Consider the following 11,725-nt stretch of genomic DNA (forward strand, 5'->3'; position numbering starts at 1 on the left):
TCAAGGGGTATGGAGGGAAAGCAGAAAAGGGGTACTGAGGGAATGATCAGCCATGATCTTATTGAATGGCGGTGCAGGCTTGAAGGGCCGAATGGCCTACTCCTGCACCTATTTTCTATGTTTCTATGTTTCTCTCTTCCCTGCAAGTGTCCTCGCTCCCGATATGTGGAAGATCTGTCAAGCCAGAAATTTCACAGATCAGAAAAGCCTGTTTTCAGCGCATGCGCATTGCGCGCTGAAACCCGACTTTTCCGATGCCTTCCCGGCTCCGTAGGAACTTCGTACGGACCTGGGACATCGGAATTTCAGGGCCATTTTAGCTGAAGTGAACCCTGCAGGCGTACACGCCTCACACGGGCGCTACCTCCTACACCAAAATTGTGGGCTGTGCACTTCTGGTTGGAAGCACGCGCACGCATCGATCTCATCAGTATGAGCCCTGAGGTCATCGCGTAGCGACTGAAACATGTCAATTTCTAGGTCATTGCATTTGCCATTCAAGTGAAATGGGGGCTGTAGTTGTGAGAAATTGTCCAGCTTCTGTTTACTTGTACATGAAGGAAAGAATTGTATTTCTGTAGCGCCTTTCACAACCTCAGGATGTCCCAAAGTACTTTACAGCCAATGAAGTATTTTTGAAGTATAGTTACTGTTGTAATGTAGGAAACGCTGCAGCCAATTTGCGCACAGCAAGGTCCAACAAACAGCAATCTGATAATGACCAGCATATAGAAACATAGAAAGTTGCAGTGCAAAAGGAGGCCATTTCGGCCCATCGTATCCGCGCCGGCCGACAAAGAGCCGCACGGCCCTTGGTCAACAGCCCTGAAGGTTACATATAAATCTATGAACAGTAGCGGAAAGGCAATGAGCATCCAGTCCACCTCACACAACTGTGACACCCCTTATACTGAAACATTCTACACTCCACCCCAACCGGAGCCATGTGATCTCCTGGGAGAGGCAAAAACCAGATAAAAACCCAGGCCAATTGAGGGTGAAAAAATCTGGGAAAATTCCTCTCCGACCCATCCAGGTGATCGAAACTAGTCCAGGAGATCACCCTGGCCATATTCGATTCCTTGCAGTACTTACTATTATATCTGTGCCGGCCAACAAGAGGTCATCCAGTCTAATCCCAATTACCAGCTCTAGGTCCGGGTGGGTATTTTTTTCGCAGATTGTATAAAACTAAATGAACTGTTTGGTTTATTGCAGCTATTTACAGTTGGTTGAGGGGAAAATATTGTCTGCGACTCCGGGGAGAACTCCCCTGCACTTCTTCAAAATAGTTCCCCTGGGATCTTTTGTACCCACCTGAGAGGGCAGACAAGGCTCAATTTTAAAGTTTTATCAAGAGGCGGCACTCCTTCAGCACTGCACTGGGAATGTCGGCCTACATTATATGCTCAAATCTCTGGAGTGGGACTTGAACCCACGACCTTCTGACTCAGCGAGAGCCATGGCTGACACCAGCTAAAATTAAACCCGCCCTCGGCTGTGAAATGGGCTGAGGGGAAAGGGGATGCTATTCGGGGAGAGTAAATGATTAATGTGCAATGTTCTACGACGCAATGCTTCCGTGTGACGTTAATGAGTCTTCAGGGGATGGCAGTGCAAGCTGCCATTCCGCTTCTGGTGCGTGAAGTGAGGGTACGTGAGCAGCAGTAGCTGCAATGCAGTCACAGTGAGTGAGCTTGGCCCAAACAGCTGACTGTCACTTTCATTCAGTTTCAGGGCACTGGCGGCGCTCCTCATTCGCCGGGAGCCTCCGAATATGATTGGTCATTCGGCAATTGTGACGGCGTCTCACTTCACACCCCACTATTTCGAAGCAGTTAAAAACCTGACACAATGCAAGAGAGTGGCAGCACTCTGTATAAAGCAACCACTAGATGGGTCCAGTGTGCTCAATAACTGCAATAAGCCAAACAGTGCATTTAGTTTGATATAATGCACGACAAAATACCCATTGCAGCACACCCGAAGGACTGAACGGTAAGCACATCATTCAGTCTGACTTTAGACCCAACAGACCCAGGGCAACTCCAGATTTAATCCCTGTGCTCCCTATCTCTTATCAGTGAATATATTTAAGATGGAGATAGACAGATTTTTGAACGATAAGGGAGTCAAGGGTTATGGGGAGCAGGCAGGGAAATGGAACTGAGGCTAAGATCAGATCAGCCATGATCTTATTGAATGGCGGAGCAGGCTCGAGGGCCAGATGGCCTACTCCTGCTCCTATTTCTTATGTTCTTATGCTCCAGCCAGGAAAACAGTGGGGGTGCAGTTGGTGATGCCCCATAGAGTGCAGTTTTAACCTAACTCATGGGGCGGAAAACCCACGGAATCGGGTGGAATGCTAGTCGTACACCGCGCCCAACATTACTCGCCATTGCCTTCAATGGCCGGGTTGTAGCGGCACCTGATCCCGTCATTTTCCCAACGGGCGCGTTAGGTTAAAATTGCCCACAATAAGTTCATGGCTCAGCGGCTGGAAATGGAGGAACACGATTCGCCCCTCAGACAGCTTCCCCAACCCCCACCGAGCATTGCTGTAACCAATGCACGGCCCCTCCCCTCAGACTCCCCCTACCCCACCCCCCCATTGAGCATTACTGTAACCAATGGACAGCCCCTCCCTCTCCTCAAACACCTACCCCCCGAGCATCACTGTAACTAATGCACGGCCCCTCCCCTCAGACCCCCCCCCCCCAAGAGATGCTGTAACCAATGGACGGCGCCTCCCCTCAAACCCCCCCCTGAGTGTTACTGTAACTAAGGGAATGTCCCTCAGACATTCCCCCCCCACCCCCTGAGTGTTACTGGAAGTGGGAAAGAAGTAATTTACACCTGTTACAACCTCAAGATGTCAAAAAGCACTTCACAGCCAAAGAAATGCTTGAAGTGTAGTCGCTGTTCAATGTAGGCAAACCGGGGCAGCCAGTTTGCGCACTGCAAGGTCCCACATACAGCAATTAGCTGGATCTGACTGGACTACATCAAGCACTGCTCTCCTCTGCCTAAACTGCTCACTACTCCGGGATCATTCTGGAATGCAAAGATATCCCCCAGGTTCTCCTACACATGCAACGGTTTTCTTAAATCTCTACCTTCACCCTCCACCTTCACCCACATCAATAAGTGCGAGGAGTTCGTGGACTTTTTTGTCACTAAGATTGAGACCATTTGTTCAGCTCTATCTGCCGCCTCCCTCCCATCTCCTTGCCCACCCAGCCAAACTTCCCCAAAGGTTCAGCCCTGCCCGAGCCCTGAACTCGCATCTTTCTCCAGTTTCTCTCTTCTCTGCTCTCATGCCCTCTCTGCGCTCAGCATGTTTATGAGGCCCACCTTCTACTCTCTCGACCCTATTTCCACAAAACTGCTGGCTGCCCAACTTCCTTTCCTGGCCTTCATGTTAACTGATATTGTAAATGGTTTCCTCTCCTCGGGCACTGTTCCCCCTCCCTTTCAAATCTGTCATCATTACCCCTCTCCTCAAAAGTCCCACCCTGAAACCCTCTGCCCTTGCAAACTACCGTCCCCATCTTCAATCTCCCTCACCTTTAAAGGGTCCATTAATGTTACCACCTCCCAAATCTGTGTCCATTTTTCCCGCAACTCCATGTTTGAACCTCTGCAATCAGGTTTTCACCTCCTGCCTCACCACCGAAATGGCCCTTATCAAAGTCATGAATTATATCCTATGTGACTGTAGCCATGGTAAACTATCCCTCCTCATTCTTCTCAAACTGTCTGTAGCCTTTGACAACATAGTTGACCAATGCTTCTCCTCCATTGTTCAGCTGAGTGGGACTGCCCTCGACTGGTTTCATTCCTAGCAATCCGGTCACCGACAGAGAATCACCTGAAATGGCTTCTCTTCCCACCCCGCACTGCCAGCTCTGGATCTATCCTTGGGTGTCCCCGTTCTATTTCTCATCTACATGCTGCCCCTCGGTGATACCATCCAAAAACACAATGTCATGCTCAACATGTACGCTGACAACAGCCAGTTCTACTTCACATCTCTTGACCCCACCACTGGATCTGTGTTGTGAGATTGCTCGTCTCATATCCACTACTGGATGAGCCAACATTTCTGCCAATTGATCATTCAGAAGACCGAAGTCGTTGTCTTTGGTCCCCACCATGAACTCCTTTCACTAGCTGCTAATATCATCTCCCTCCCTGGCCACAGTCTGAGGCTGAACCAGACTGTTTGCAACCTTGCCGTCCTAATTGACACTGAGCTGAGCTTCTGACCCCACATCATCTCCATCAAGACCGCTTACTTCCACCTCGGTAATGTCATCCCTCTCCACCCTGCCTCTGATCATCTGCGAAGAATAAGATCAGACAGGGCGCAAAACAGGCGCTTGGCCGAATCTGCCCGAATCCTGCCAAGGCATTTAGGTTAAAATCAGGAAAATTGTACTCTTGTGAACAACTGCCTAGTGCTATAAGACTCACCTCTCCTCTGTTTCGGTAACATGAAGCCATTTCTTCCATGCTATTATTAGCTTTCTCCTCCATTTAAACATCTTCTTTTGACCTGCGCATTCCACTTGTTCAGATCCGTTATTCCATAATCTGTCTTCCCCCAAGCTGGTAAAAATTCTGAATATTAAAAAGACTTCAATTTATATAGCACCTTTCACGACCACCAGACGTCTCAAAGCACTTTACAGCCAATGAAATACTTTTGGGGTGGAGTCACTGTTGTAATGTTGGAAAGGCGGCAGTCAATTTGCGCACAGCAAGCTCCCACAAACAGCAATGTGATCATGACCAGATAATCTGTTTTGTTATGGTGATTGAGGGATAAATATTGGCCAAGGCACCAGGGATAACTCCCCTGATCTTCTTCAAAATAGTGCCATGGGATTTTTTACATTCACTTGAGAGAGCAGACGGGGCCTCGGTTTAACGTCTCATCTGAAAAACGGTACCTCCGACAGTGCAGCACTCCCTCAGCACTGCACTGGAGCGTCAGCTTAGATTTATGTGCCCCACAACCTTCTGACTCAGAGGCGAGTGTGCTACTCACTGAGTCGCAGCTGACACCTCAAAGTGAGACTCGGAGAACCAGGGGATATCAACTTAAAAGTAAATTTAGAAGAGATATTAGAAAATATCTCTGTGCTGAAAGGATGATGAATGTTGGGAATAATCTGTCAGGCAGGGCAGTAAGAAAGAGAGGCTAGGGATTTCAAAATGCAAGGCAGGGAGAGCTGGCGTGTGAGAGGGCTGAGCTTCAATAAAAGCAAATGGACTTCTTATGTCCTTGACTGATCTTGCAAATATAATTACATTTTGAGGACTAGTCGTCATTTCTGTAGGCAGTTTCTTTCAACGTGAAACATGATTTATTCCACAGCTGCGGAGAGAATGTTTGAGCCGTTTCTCCAGGGCATCTTCACATCTTCTGCCAAAGGTTATGAGGGACGTTTGTGAGACCCCTTCCCGTGCAAATTCAACCCGAGTTCTGTGCACTTTTGACAACTCTAAATCGTCACTTGGATCCCCGCGCTTGGGAGGCAAGGTCACAGAGCAGCTGTAACAGAAAACAGAAATAGTTGAATACGGTAGTATCTTTTCTCTTTAAAAATAACCCCAAGCTTAGCGACAAGCCCTGCCTGAACTGGCCCCGGCATATCAAGTGGCACACACTCAACCGTGCTTGTCCCTGCTGAATAAATCCAAGGAATTTAACCTGTCAGCACTGAGAACCAGCAGCTTATCTTTTGCGAAATAGCTTTATCTCCAATCAACAGCTGCGTTCGCACAATCCGTGGTCATTGTTTGGTACACATTTGGTGGTTGAGTCAGTCAATGGTAATGGAAAAATCCTTGGTGATAGTTTAGGGGCAAAGTAAAGTGCTCTGAGTGAAATGAAGGGAGTATAAATATAACATATTGCAATAACCGTGTCGTTTGAATTGCGGTAAGTTTGAAAGAAAAAAGGAAAGTCTTGCATTTATATAGTCCCTTTCACAACCCCAGGATATCTTAAAGCACTTTACAGCCACTGAAGTACTTTTCAAGAGTAGTCCATTTTAATGTAGGAAACATGACAGCCAACTCGTGCACAGCAAGCTCCCACAAACAACAATGTGATAATGACTAGATAACCTTTTTTTTTAGTTACATAGGTTAAGGGCTAAATATTGGCCAGAACAAGGAAATTCCCTGCTTTAAAATAGTGTGGGATCATTTATATTCACCGAAGCGGGCAGATGGAGCCTTGATTTAACATCTCATCCAAAAATCAACACCCCTGACAGCACAGCACACTACTGGAGTGTTGGCCTAGATTTTGCACTCAAGTCTCATGGAGTGGGACTTGAACCCACAACCTTCTGACTCAGAGGCAAGAAGGCTACTGCTGAGCCACGACTGATACCTTAATTACCACGTGTAATATCTTCTTTACAACATCATAAACTCACAGACTACACGATGGCTCTACCGAGTGGACCTGAGTCCATGATCGGATCAGCCATCGGAGCAGGCTTGAGGGGCCAGATGTTCTTATGAAACCTAGTCAGGTGATTTGGTCACATGACCCTTTTATTATTATACACCAGCAGTTACAGTACCACAGTAGCCTACTAGGTGGAGCTATATTACACCAAGAAACAGCAAGATACCAAAACATCAAAATACTTAAATAATTGGACTAGAACCAGGTCGCATGGGCTCTTTCAAAAAGGTGTTTTAACAGTTTTTTCTTGGCAATCTCTTGAAAATAGAGTTGGGAAGGTGAGTTACGTAAGTGCAATTCCTCGCAGAGCCTCTACTGATGTGTACTAGTACAGGTAGTAACTCATAAGGGAACAGAAGATCACAAGGCAATTCCTGAAGGATATGGGTGTCCTTTCATTTTAATGGAAGGAAAATTGTGGGGAGCATATCCACGATCTTATGACATGCACCCTCAGTGAGCAAGGTTACATATCGGAAGTGTGTATTTGGAAAAACAGTGTCTGAGTATAAAGGATACAGTCGAGGGAGGTTGGATGAGATGGGACCATCGATGAGAAGGATGAGAGAGGTCTTGCCTCAGAGATTCTTACACATCTTGCAATCTGAGTGTACCTGCACTGCACAATATCTAACTACACAATGTTATGTATGCAATAAAGGTTCAAACTGAGAACTGTTCAACTAAGTAAGGTACATCCTTGTTTCTGCTTTATTTTGGCCCAAAGTGTCTGACTCACAAAATGGCTGGCCTTTATACCAGAGCAGCACCATGTGCATGCTGCTCAGTGGCCTCCAGCAATGACACCATCTGGTGGCTACAAACAGCATGTACATGTACGACACATAGGCAGTACGACTAGGTGTCAGCTGTTGCTCAGTGGGTAGCACTCTCACCTCTGAGTCAGAAAGGTTGTGGGTTCAAGTCCCACTCCAGAGATTTGAGCATACAATCTAGACTAACACTCCAGTGCAGTACTGAGGGAGTGCAGCTCTGTTGGAGGTGTTGTCTTTCGGATGTGACATTAAACCAAGGCCCTGCCTGCTCTCTCAAGTGGACATAAAAGATTCCAGGGCACTAGTTGAAGCAGAGCAGGGGAGTCCTCCTGATGTCCTTGCCAATATTTATCCCTTAACCAAAATCTATAGTATTGTGGCTGTAGTATTTCCTACATCATATCAGTGACGACACTTTAAAAGTACTTAATTGGCATGAAAGTGCTTTGGGACATCCAGTGGTTGTGCAAGGTGCTATATCTTTCTTTTGTGATCTCGACTGGATATCTTGTCCTTCACATGTCGTTCTCCAAGGTGGACTGAAAAACATTTGGTAACGCAGCCCAGGTACAAATCACCAAGTTGTTTTATTTCATAGATAGCAAGTGAGCATGCAGAGTAACTGTCAAAGGACTTAGCTCAATCTCACTTTGAAAATGGGAACAAATGAAGAAACCACAGGTGTGGGTGGGCTTATCTATTTTTGGCATTACCTTTCTTTCAAATGTACAACTGCAGCAATTTACTAGCTACATTCATCATCATCCAGCTCTGTGCCTCACGCCTCCACCTCACCATCTCTTGGTGAAAACCTGTTTGCCCTCGGCCCTGGGGTATCCTTTCTTTAATGTTAATTCTGGCCCCAAGCAGCAGAGGGCCAGTGTCTGAAACACCTTCCCCATGCAGAGATTCACCAGCTGGCCTATCAATCAAAACCAGCAACTCCCCTCTCCCAGGGTTACACCCTCTGCAGATACCTCATGATGTGTTCACATGAAGAGAATCGTCTTCACCTACATTACAACAGTGACTGTAGTGTATGGAGAAAGAATCAGAACGAACACTGTGAGCTCAAAGTAAAGTGTGACCTTAGTCTTTTATTGCAGGTCTCCAGAATTCCTCTCCAACCTGTGAAGCCTCCTTAAATACCTGTGCTCCCAAGGGATTATGGAATCCCTTGGAACTCTAGGGGATGAGCCCTCCAGTGGCTGTACAGAGTAAATACAAGTTTACATATATAACAGTGACTACACTCCAAAAGTACTTCATTGGCTGTAAAGCACTTTGAGACGTCTGGAGGTCGTGAAAGGTGCTATATAAATGCAAGTCTTTCTTTCTTTACTCCAAACTGGTTTGTCTGCCTTTAATTCATATTCTCCATCATCTGCAGTCTTTCTTTATAGAGCTGTGCGATTCACTTTGGTTTAAAACACAATTCTTTAGCATAACTCAATCCCGAAATCCTTTCCATGAAAAAAAAAATCAAAAATTCCAAAACATGACATTGGTTTGGGCAGATAGGTGGATACGTAGGAGAAGGGAGATCAGGAAATAATTGGAGATAGCTCTGTTGGTGATGCTCATAAGTCTTAAACTTGTGTCTGATGACAAGATCCAAGTGAGAGTGAAGAAGGTTATGGCCTTGAAGGAGAGTGAATTCCATTGTTGAGGTCCTATATTGAAGAATCACTTCAGGCAGAGACTGAAGGAGGTTCACGAGGAAGGCAATTTCAGTGAGAAAGCTGTCTGCAGCATAGTAGATGAGCAGGACCTGGAACAAGTGATGGTCGGGGTGGTGTCTCAATATGGAGCAGGAGGCAAAGGATTGAGAGAAAAGATCGAGGTAGGATCTGGTGCCGAGTTACGTGTTTTAACGGAAAGGCCTTGGTGAGTGTCAGGTAGTCACCAGAGGATGTGCCAGCTTTCAGTCAGGTCCAGGATGTCAACGGCTGCACCAAGGGGAGGTCAGGAATAAGGTGGGACTTGTTTGCAAAGCAATGTGGTAGGCAAGGGTCGATGGAGGCTTGCTATGGGGTCGGGGAAGCCTCACTGGGAGGGTTGCAAGGCATGTAAGAGGTGAGGGATGGGAAAGAGGTTGGAGAAATTTGACCCAAAAGAGTGTGGTGGGATAGGAAGGCTCTGGAACAGCGTAACCAAGCTGGGTGACTAATGGGATAGAGCCAGTGAAATGTGTACCACACAATATCCTTGTGAAATGTAAATTATACTTTGGGTCATGCAAATAATTTTTCTGTATAATGACAGAAAATGCTGGCAGTACATCTCAGGCCAGTCAGCATCTGGATAGAGAAAAGCCAAGTTCATGTTTCAGGTGCTGCATTCTCCCTGAGACATCTTCCTTTTATTCAGCAGATTATTCTGTTGTTTTAATTTCTCTACACCATAAACAGTCATCTTTTGTGGTGTTGCACTGTGACGTTAACTGGTGCTTCATCATTCCTGACCTGGCAACCTTTTGGGAACAAGGTATATGTGTCTGGGTAAGTGTGCATGTAAGGCCTGCATACATGTGTATGCTTATATGTAAGCGTGTATATGTGTGTGTACGCACATGTGTGTGTGCACGTTTGTGTGTCTGTGTTTTGTGTGCATGCATGCTTGCCTAATGTGTGTGTGTGCCTGTGTGTGCACCTGCATGTATATGTGTGTGATCATGTATATGTGTGCGCATGTGTATAAGTGTGCGTGTGTATAAGTGTGCTTGTGTATAAGTGTGCCTGTGTATATGTGTGCGTGTGTATAAGTGTGCTTGTGTATAAGTGTGCCTGTGTATATGTGTGCCTGTGTATAAGTGTGCCTGTGTATAAGTGTGCCTGTGTGTAAGTGTGCCTGTGTATAAGTGTGCCTGTGTGTAAGTGTGCCTGTGTATATGTGTGCCTGTGTATAAGTGTGCGTGTGTGAATGTGTGTGCGTGCAGCAGTGATTGGGGATGTTGGACAAAAAGCATCTGATAAAACAACAGAGAGGTGTGGTTGGATAATTTGAGGTTCTGTTGCTTGTTTAGGCTTTTCGATGAGCTCAAGGATTTGCCAGTGTTGGAATACTTGCCCCAGTCTCGGAGCACAAACACCTTTCATTCATCTTGATGTATCTGCCAAGCAAAGCGCCATCTAATTAATTATGAAGGAAGCTGTTTTTCTCTGAGTGAGGTAGTGGAAGGAGGATTATTGTGTTAAGTCAATGATTCCGCATTTAAATTATGCTACCCTATGTAAACTTGAGGTGATCCAAAACTCGGCTGCCCGTGTCCTAACTCGCACTCACCCATTACCCCTGGGCTCGCTGACGCCTCGATTTCAAAATTCTCATCCATGTTTACAAATCCCTCCATGGCCTCGCCCCTCCCTATCTCTGTAATCTCCTTCAGCCTCACAACCCCCCGGAGATGTCTGTGCTCCTCTAATTCTGCCCTCTTGAGCATCCCTGATTATAATCACTCAACCATTGGTGGCCGTGCCTTCAGCTGCCTGGGCCCCAAGCTCTGGAACTCTCCCTAAACCTCTCTGCCTCGCCACCTCTCCTTCCTCCTTTAAGACGCTCCTTAAAACCTACCTCTTTGACGAAGCTTTTGGTCATCTGCCGTAATTTCTTCTTATGTGGCTCAGTGTCAAATGTATTTGTTTTGTCTTAAAACTCGACATTTTACTGAATTAAAGGCGCTATATAAATACAAGTTGTTGTTGTTGTTAAAGACTGCTTTAAAAAAAATTAAGCTGGCTGTATTGTCTGCCTCCTCATAGTTTTATTTCCTAATTAAAAAGTTGACAGGCTTGGATAAGGTATAACCTGGTGAAACACAGTTGTTCCTTGATAACTCTACAATATCATGTGGAAAATCACAGGGCGTGCTTTCAGGATGGAATCGTATGTCTCACCCTCGCAGATTCCATGAGGACATTTAGCATTGTGGCTGTTGACACAGACAATAGCAGCAGTTGGGAACGGAACAGTCTCCATGTCAAAACAGCTGTCTGCACAAAGGCTCTCAGCACCTGCTCTGCAACCGGCTGGTTTCAAGGACTTGGCTTCTGGGTCGACTTTTAATCATATGATGCTCCTGAGTGGATAACGAGAAAGTTGCGGGGTTCCTGATTGGCTGCTGGTGCTCTGACCACATCTGTCGCCATGGTAACTGGATCTTTCTCCGACTGCCCCACAGGTCGATATTTTCCGATCGCAAAGTGGTTCTGGAAGGAAATTAACCCTCCGGATGTCTTTTTATTTTTGTTTTCGTTCACGTGGCTGATGTTCTTACAGAGGATTACACAGTCTTTACAGCACAGAAACAGGACAATCGGCCCAACTGCTCTGAGCCAGTGTTTATATGCCCCACACGAGCCCCCTCCCATCTTACTTTATCTCACCCTATCAACACATCCTTCTATTCCTTTCGCTATCATGTGTTTATCCAGCTGCCCCTTAAATGCATCCCTGCTAT

The sequence above is a fragment of the Pristiophorus japonicus genome, chromosome 16 (genome assembly GCF_044704955.1).
Source record: "Pristiophorus japonicus isolate sPriJap1 chromosome 16, sPriJap1.hap1, whole genome shotgun sequence".
NCBI classification, from domain to species: Eukaryota; Metazoa; Chordata; class Chondrichthyes; family Pristiophoridae; genus Pristiophorus; species Pristiophorus japonicus.